Genomic DNA, 7,249 nt, shown 5'->3' with positions numbered 1-7,249 from the left:
TACCTCTCCCCCAGTATCAACACACCTACCTCTCCCCCAGTATCAACACATCTACATCTCCCCCAGTATCAACACATCTACCTCTCCCCCAGTATCAACACATCTACCTCTCCCCCATTATTAACACAACTAGCTCTCCCCCAGTATCAACACATCTACCTCTCCCCAGTATCAACACATCTACCTCTCCCCCAGTATCAACACATCTACCTCTCCCCCAGTATCAACACATCTACCTCTCCCCAGTATCAACACACCTACCTCTCCCCCAGTATCAACACAACTACCTCACCCCCAGTATCAACACATCTACCTCTCCCCCAGTATCAACACATCTACCTCTCCCCCAGTATCAACACATCTACCTCTCCCCCAGTATCAACACACCTACCTCTCCCCCAGTATCAACACACCTACCTCTCCCCAGTATCAACACATCTACCTCTCCCCCAGTATCAACACATCTACCTCTCCCCCATTATTAACACAACTAGCTCTCCCCCAGTATCAACACATCTACCTCTCCCCAGTATCAACACATCTACCTCTCCCCAGTATCAACAGAACTAGCTGTCCCCAGTATCAACACAACTAGCTCTCCCCCAGTATCAACACAGCTACCTCTCCCCCAGTATCAACACATCTACCTCTACCCCAGTATCAACACATCTACTTCTATCCCAGTATCAACACATCTACCTCTACTCCAGTATCAACACAACTAGCTCTCCCCCAGTATCAACAAATCTACCTCTACCCCAGTGTCAACAGATCTACCTCTCCCCCAGTATTAACACATCTACCTCTCCTGCAGTATCAACACATCTATACCTCTCCTCCACCTTGCAACACATCTACCTCTCCCCCCAGTATCAACACATCTACCTCTCCCCCAGTATCAACACATCTACCTCTCCCCCAGTATCAACACATCTACCTCTACTCCAGTATCAACGCATCTATATCTCTCCTCCACCTTGCAACACATCTACCTCTCCCCCCAGTATCAACACATCTACCTCTCCCCCAGTATCAACACATCTACCTCTCCCCCCAGTAGCAACACATCTACCTCTACTCCAGTATCAACACAACTAGCTCTCCCCCATTATCAACACATCTACCTCTACCCCAGTATCAACACATCTACCTCTCCCCCAGTATCAACACATCTACCTCTCCCCCAGTATCAACACATCTACCTCTCCCCCAGTATCAACACATCTACCTCTCCCCCAGTATCAACACATCTACCTCTCCCCAGTATCAACACATCTACCTCTCGCCCAGTATCAACACATCTACCTCTCCCCCAGCATCAACACATCTACCTCTCGCCCAGTATCAACACATCTACCTCTCCCCCAGTATCAACACATCTTCCTCTCCCCAGTATCAACACATCTACCTCTCGCCCAGTATCAACACATCTACCTCTCCCCCAGCATCAACACATCTACCTCTCGCCCAGTATCAACACATCTACCTCTCCCGCAGTATCAACACATCTATACCTCTCCTCCACCTTGCAACACATCTACCTCTCCCCCAGTATCAACACATCTACCTCTCCCCCAGTATCAACACATCTACCTCTCCCCCAGTATCAACACATCTACCTCTCCCCCAGTATCAACACATCTACCTCTCCCCCAGTATCAACACATCTACCTCTCCCCCAGTATCAACACATCTACCTCTCCCCCAGTATCAACACATCTACCTCTCCCCCAGTATCAACACATCTACCTCTCCCCCAGTACCAACACATCTACCTCTCCCCCAGTATCAACACATCTACCTCTCCCCCAGTATCAACACATCTACCTCTCCCCCAGTATCAACACATCTGCCCTTAACAGCCTAATTGTAGTGAAAATGTGGTGTATTTAATGAAAATAGGCCACATTTTGACAATATATTAAACTTTTACAATGATTTTATACTGCGAAATGTTTAAAAGTGAAAAGAGGATCTTCCAATAAATTCAAATTAAGTGAATCCAATAAAATTAAACAATGTGATTTATTTCCATTTAGGTCCTTCAGTTATCCTAAATGTGTCTACATAATCCAGGATACATGTGTGCCACCAACATTTTTGTGCCTTCTAAATCAATATTTGTTTTGTGCATTATGTAATATCAAGATAAGACCATCTTATTTGAAAAACTTCATTTTATTTAAAAAAAAATCGAGTTTTTAATATTTTTTTTAATTTAGGGAACTTGAAATTCAACACCGGAATCCAACTCATTACAAAAGAAGTGTCCAAAACAGTTGACATCCTTTCCAAGAATCGTTACTATATACATCAAACAGCACTACTTATATACTACTCTCTGATCTATCCCTACCTCACCTATGCTACTCACGTCTGGAGATCACACAGCAAATCACCTTAAACCAATAATTACACTAACAAAAAGCGGCAGTATGAATGATCACTCAGTCTACTGCCAGATAACACATTCACTCACTGAAAATAAATGGTATAAAATACCGACACAATGGAAACAAACACATATGCAGTTTAAAGTGATCCTTTATTGAAGGATCACATTAAACTGCATATGTGTTTATGTTTCCACATTCACTCACTCTTCAATAACCTAAACTTACTTATTACACATAACATTCATTCATACTACTTAGCCCATTACATATACAGGACAATAAACTCTAATATCAATCCTGACCTGAAAAGCTTTCTTGATAGTTGCAACAGAACTCAGTCATAATACTAGACACAGAAATCAAATATTTCCTGTGTCTGGTTTTAATATTTGCAAAAACTCAATATGCATAAAAGGTCCCAAAATCTGAGACTCCCTACCTGATAACTAGAGCCTCTAGCATATTCAATCTATTTATATATATATATATATATATATATATATATATATATATATATATATATATATATATATATATATATATATATATATATATATATATATATATTAATTACATACTTATCAATTTTATTGTTCCTATATACATACATATATAATGTTTATTGTCCGTGTAATGTTAATTTAGGCTTTAGCTTGCCCGAAATGTTCTGCATAACCGTGGGCTTTCTACATGCATTATAAAGTATCACCCAACACTGTGCAAACACTATCGTGTGGAAATAAATTTTGACTAAATATTTTTACAACGTTTTTGATTATTATTATAATCATGGGGGAGCGCTAAACCAGTAGGATTATACAGCGCATGGGGGGGGGGATGGAAGGTATTCATGCTGAATTCAGGGAACCGGAGCACAAATCTAATACCCTAGATCAAGAGCCCCTCACCAGCGTCAAGGAACCTCCCTTGAGGGGACAATGTTTTTGAGATAATGAACGTTACACACCCACACACAAAATGTACATTTTATTTTATTTAATCTCGGGTAACCAATAGTTAATACGTAACCTTATTTATATACTTTATATAATTTTAGATGATTATAATTGTTTTACGTCATAACATGTTTAAATGACCTGGAAACCCCCCCCCCCAAAAAAAAAAAAAAAATATCAAAGTGACTTATTAATTACGACAAAATTGAGTTTTCCCATCAAATAGATTCTCAGAGTTATATAACCGGGAGCATAAAAAAAAAATATTAGTAAGAGAAACAAACAAAGGTTAACAAGGTAAACAGAGGTTAAAAATGTAGGAAACTGACGTAGGTATAGTGATGACGTCAGAGGTGAGGCGTCAAGGCCAGTGACGTCAGACACAATGTCGTCATAAACAGTTGCAAACATTAACAATTATTAGGCAGGCGCTAACTCTACACACCTCACTCTACATCATCGTTATACATTAAACAGTGAAGGGACCTGGGTTATTGTTCATCATAAACACTTAATAACTGAAATAAACCCATGTGAACATGACACAGTGCTCGGTAGTTATGTTTATCATACATCCTCACTCATCCTGCGGCCGTCACACCACTACATAATGTGTCCACCAACATTACTGTGTTAAGTTGGTTATATTGGTAATGATTTATTGTATTTAGAACAGTAGTAATGAGTGTTGAGTCATTCTCCTGAGGCTGCAGACGATGCTCTTGCTTTTGAACTGCCTATACGTCACTAATTTTAAATTCTGCACCTTATTTACATTACCAACTATATATCTGCCATTTTATGATAATTTCAAGATTATATATATAGTACAAATTAAGAATATTGCCAAAAATCTGAAAAAAAAAAACTAGGAAAATCTTCAAGGTTAGTGATCTTCCTGAAAGATGTTGAACTTGACCTTAATATATAGTTTACGGTTTGGCAAGAATTAGAAGAAAGACTTCCATTAGGTAGACTATACCACTGTGCGTGTTGAAGAAGCGGGAGAAAGTTGATACTGCCTACGTGAGACACTGAAGGAGACTGAGTGTGTGTGGGCAGCAAAGCACGTCACAGCCAGCAGCAGCCAGCACACCTCACCAAGTTATTGTTGTTGCTGGGTTAAAAGGTTGTGACGCACGAGGACCGTATGAACCCGACTCCAGGGGTCCTAACACCCAGCGACACCGGACAGTACTCGAGCTTATGTTACAACTGCTACCACCGTTACGAACGCAGGAAGCAATTTCAAGGCCAGTCGAGGAACTAGATAATCAAAGACAAAGGCAAACACATGGGATATTTTTTTCTTTTGCCCATTTATTTATTTACGATATGTACAGTATTTACATTATTATTATAATCAAAAGAAGCGCTAAGCCACAAGGGCTATACAGCACAGTATTTACAGATGTTGGAGTATTATTATTATTATTATAATCAAAAAGAAGCGCTAAGCCACAAGGACTATACAGCGAGACAGATGTTGGAGTGCCACAGGGTACTGTCTTTGGCCCACTACTCTCTCATTTATAGGTATCTTTATTTACTACAAGTGCATGTACAGGCCAAATACAGGCCTAGCTGTCATCAATGACATACTACTATATAGAAAGTCCCTAGTTATGCAGTGCATTTCGGGCAAATTAAGTCAGTTTTGTCCCATGATGCGACCTACACCAGTCGACTAACTTCCAGGTACCCATTTTACCGATGGGTGAACACAGACAACCGGTGTAAAGAAACACATCCAATGTTTCTACTCTGGCTGAGAATCAAACCCAGACCCTCGCCGTGTGAAGCGAGAGCATTAGCTACCAGAGCCCCATCAATGACCTCCCCAACGCATCCCAACTCCAGTTCTATTCGCAGACGACACTACTTATGTCTTTTCTCACTCAAACCAGACTGTGCTTAGAGACACTCTAAATGACGAGCTACTAAAAATAACTACATGGATGACAACCAACAAATTCACTCTCAATGCAGACAAAACCTACTTCATGCTGTTTGGAAAGTTTTAAATATCCAACTTAACATATCGATTAATAGTTTCCCCATTACAAGACACACCGAGGGCAAATTTCTAGGTCTTCACCTAGGTCTTCAGTCTCACATTCAACATATATCCAAGTATCCAAAACAGTAGTCATCCTTTCCAAAATACGGTACTGTGAACCTTCAACGGCACTACTTAAACTATACCACTCTCTGATCTACCCTTACCCCGCTTATGGTATTTGTTCTTGGGGATCGACTACAGTCCCATTACCCAACAAAAAGCTGCTGTGCGGATGATAACCAACTCCTGCGAAAGACAACACACCCCACAGTTCTTCAAGAGCTTAATTAAACTTAATATACAAAATATACACTCATATTATTGTGCCTACTATATATACAGAACATTAAATTCTAATATAAACCCTCCTCTGGAACTTCTTGATAGCTTCAAAAGAGCACAGAAACACAAGGCACAAAAACACTCTGCGACATCCCTAGTGTCCGTCTCATCCTATGCAAAAATGCAATGCACATAAAGGGCCCTAAGACCTGGAATTTATTGCCTGAACCAGCAAAAATGTTCCTTACAAGTCAATTTAGAGCTGTACTTAAAATCGCCCAAGACTGTTCAACTGCCTCCCAGCATACATAAGAAGGATTACCAATAGACCCCTGGCTGTCTTCAAGAAGGTACTGGACAGGCACCTGATCAGCCGGGCTGAGGTTCGTACGTTGGGTTGCGTGTGCGGCCTACAGTAACAGCCTGATCAGGCCCTGATCCACCATGAGGCCTGGTCACAGACCGGGCAGCGGGGGTATTGACCCCCGAAACTCTCCAGGTATATTGTGTGTATGTATACTCATCTAATTGTTGCTGCAGGGGCCAATTCATAGCTCCTGGCCCCTCGTCTTCACTGGTCGTTACTAGGTCCACTCTCTTCCTGCTCCATGAGCTTTATCATACCTCTTCTTAAAGCTATGCATGGATCTTGCCTCCACTACATCACTCTACAGACTTTTCCACTTCCTGACAACTCTATGGCTGAAGAAATACTTCCTAACATCCCCGTACCTCATCCGAGCTTTCAACTTCCAGCCGTGACCCCTTGTTGCTGTGTCCCATCTCTGAAACATCCTGTCCCTATCCACTTTGTCAGTTCCTCTCAGAATTTTATATGTTGTTATGTCCCCCTATCCCTCCCGTGTCTTCAGGCAGATTTCCCTTAACCTCTCCTCGTAGGACATGTACCTTAGGTCTGGAACTAGTCTTGTTACATGGAGTATACCTGGAGAGGGCTTCAGGGGTTAACGCCTCCGCGGCCTATTCTGAGACCAGGCCTCATGATGGATCAAGGTCTGAGCATTCACTGTTACTGCTGGCTGCACACAAATTGACGTACGAACTACAGCCCGGGTGGTCAGGTACTGACTTTAGGTGCCTGTCCAGCGCCTGCTTGAAGACAGCCAGGGGTCTATTGGTAATCCCCCTTATGTATGCTGGGAAGCAGTTGAACAGTCTTGGGCCCCTGACACTTATTGTGTTGTCTCACTGTACTCGTGGTACCCCTGCTTTTCGTTGGAGGAATGTTGCATCTCCTGTCGAGTCTTTTTTCATAGGGAATAATTTTCGTGTGCAAGTTTGGTACCAATTCCTCTAGAATTTTCCAAGTGTATATTATCAAGTATCTTTTTCGCCAACGTACAAACCTTAGCACTTTCTCAAATTTCCTGACGTGCTTGACCAGGTGTGGATTCCAAACTGGCGCTGCATACTCCAATATGGACTTGACGTACACGGTGTACAGGGTCTTGAATGATTCCTTACTGAGGTGTCGGAATGCTATTCTTAGGTTTGCCAGGCGCCTGTATGTTGCAACAGTTATATGGTTGATG

The 7,249-nt window shown here is 41.7% G+C and overlaps 1 protein-coding gene across 2 annotated transcripts in view; it reads right to left on the bottom strand.

Moving 5' to 3' along the window:
* LOC128692595 (uncharacterized) overlaps positions 1 to 4,472 on the bottom strand; it is a 75,493-nt gene extending 71,021 nt beyond the window's left edge. The window contains exon 1 of one of the 2 annotated variants that reach the window (XM_070089825.1): positions 4,335 to 4,472. The gene's annotated coding sequence lies outside the window, so the exon portion shown is untranslated. Of the gene's footprint in view, positions 1 to 4,271 lie in introns of both variants that reach the window. The other variant, XM_070089826.1, reaches the window with a different exon arrangement.
* Positions 4,473 to 7,249: the final 2,777 nt, after the last annotated feature.

This window comes from Cherax quadricarinatus, chromosome 30 (assembly GCF_038502225.1).
Source record: "Cherax quadricarinatus isolate ZL_2023a chromosome 30, ASM3850222v1, whole genome shotgun sequence".
NCBI classification, from domain to species: domain Eukaryota; kingdom Metazoa; phylum Arthropoda; class Malacostraca; order Decapoda; family Parastacidae; genus Cherax; species Cherax quadricarinatus.
The sequence above is the reverse complement of the archived record's forward strand: the minus strand, read 5'-3'. Positions and strand labels throughout refer to the sequence as shown.